Source organism: Pocillopora damicornis, chromosome 1 (genome assembly GCF_964200805.1).
Source record: "Pocillopora damicornis chromosome 1, jaPocDami1.2, whole genome shotgun sequence".
Classification (NCBI taxonomy): Eukaryota; Metazoa; Cnidaria; class Anthozoa; order Scleractinia; family Pocilloporidae; genus Pocillopora; species Pocillopora damicornis.
In genome coordinates, this window is record NC_142670.1 from 20,079,982 (window position 1) to 20,082,481 (window position 2,500).

Sequence of the window (2,500 nt, forward strand, 5' to 3'; positions counted from 1 at the left end):
CTGCTCTCATGACTGGAAAACCTTGCCCTTCGTCGTCCGATCCACCTGCTTCTTCATCTGCTTCCCTTCCGCCCGAATCCCAACAATCTGACATGGAGACTGTAACGGACCTCAAAAGAAAATCTTCGGATTCCTCGCAGAAGTGCGCTAAGAAAGGAAAAAGTAAAGCTAAGAAAGCTCCCAAGTAAGTGGTTTGGTTTTTGAGTGAGTCTTTTTTCTGAGCCTTTTCAAGCTTCTAATTGTGAATGCAAGGGGTTTTGCTAACTCCCTCACTTACAATCTTTTATTCGATTTGATTGAGACCTCCAATTGGGATGTTTGTTTTGTTCAGGAAACTTTAATTAGTTCAGAATCTATTATAAAGTCCCTGTCTCGCAGATGGCCGGGCGGAAGTTTTTGGTCTCCAGCCTCTGGTAGACAGGGGGTGTCGTCACTTTGATCTCGTTGAGATGTTCAGACGAAATGGTTTCTTGGAAAAAAGACTCACACGGCCGTATCATCAGCTTGTTGGTCAGGAGCAATGCTGTAGATGTTAATTTAGTTAATATTTATGCTCCCACTGATCTTGCAGAGCAAAAGATTTTCTTTGATTCTCTTCTCAATTTTTTTATCCCGTCTACTGCGATCATCATCGGAGGAGATTTTAATTGCTATGATAATGCCTTAGATAAATTTGGCGGAAATGTTTCTATTCATTAAGAATATGAGTCATTGAAAAATGATTTTGCCCTTGTTGATGTTTGGTGTAATTTCCATCCTGCCTTAAGAGAGTTTACATGGTTTAATTTGTCTCAATCTATTGGGAGTAGATTGGACAAGTTTTTGATTTCTAGAGATTTGTTGTCACCTGGCATTGAATGTGACATCTCACCTTGTCTGATTTCTGATCATGATTTCGTTTCTCTTGTTTTGGACACCACCACCCCACCGGGATCAAACACGGCCCGGGTGTGTGGAATTTTAATAATTCTCTTTTGAAAGATAAGGATTTTTGTACATCTATTGAAAAATTGATTGATTGTCATTTGCGTTTTTTACCTTCTTTCACGAGTCTTCAGGATTGGTGGAAGTTTCTGAAACTATCCACCAAAGAGGAATCGATCGTCTTCTCTCGTAATAAACGGAGACGTTTATGTAAAGAACAAGTGTTTCTAATGTAACGATAGGATTTTTTACTTATCGAGTTCTTTTCTGCTTGCGCTTAAAAAATATAATATTAAATGTAGAAAGCTTAGTTCAGCAAAGCGTAAACGCTACCAGTTCTCCTTCAGTCACCCGTAAACAGTTGCCATTAGTATTAAACTGTAACGGCCACCTGTCGTGTCCTTTTGTGTAGTTGTTATCCACCGGAACTCTTTAAAAGTAATTAATGTTGTAAAAGGCGAAATTCCTGCTTAGCCAATAGTGTAGTAGATTACATGACTCTTTAGATTATTCATGGCATTACCTTATCCATGTACGTTAGGTTTAAATAGAACTGTTTTGTAAAGCTAAAAAAAATTTCACACTTTCCAGTTTCGTTGCCACCTGAACATATTTTGTGATTCCCTTTTCTTGACAGCCCATCGTTTTTTTGCTATACAATTCACCCCTTTTCCTTCCCCTCTCACTTGTTGCCTCTAGTTGCTGTGTTACTCAAGTTCGAAGAGAAGTCCTGTACGATTATGGCTCATTTTCTTGATGTGATAGTGACCGTCAATGGTTTCCAGCATGGCGAAGACGAATTTACACTAAAAGCCATGGCCGCCGTCGCTCCTTCAGTTGCATTCCAGTGGTTGAATGTGTACCACACTGTGTTCCTGGAAGACCGCCTGTGGGGCCATCTCCAAACTTACCGCACACAAGCTGATTATCATGGCCTTGCGATTGGGACTCCAGGAGCCGCGCAATACCTGGCGCCGGACATCTGTGCTGGGTTTTGTGCCAAGTACAGTTAGCGTATCTCAAACGAAGATGTCTCCCATCTCAACCAGTCCGGATCTGGACCAAGGGCATCCCAACTCGTGTTTTGTCACGATGTTACTCCCACAATACGCGCCCGAAGTTAGGAATCTGGAGGACATCGGCTGTCCGGCCTTCTGCAGGCTGTTGACCGGACAAGAAGACCGGGCAACTTTGGAAATGCTGTTAAAGGCCCTGTCCCTGGCTGCTTGGGTTGAGGACCACCATACCCACAAACACTCGTAGGCTGCGACATCTTCTTTTAACTATTTAATTTTTGTAAATAAATATGCGCCATTCTTGAGTTTTTTTTTGTCTTGTTAACTTGATTACCTTTTCGTTCTTGCTTGCTGCATAATTTGAACCCCTGAGACCATTATATTTTGGCTTGTTCGGTTTATGCCTCGGTTCAGGCACAAACAAAATCAAATAAAAAAATTCATAAAACAAACAAACAAACAAAAAAAAAACAAACCACCCTTATAGGTTTACTTTGCTGTGCTTATTTTTAATTTCTTATATTTATTATGCCTTCTCCTTTTTTGCGCTAGACCAGGAG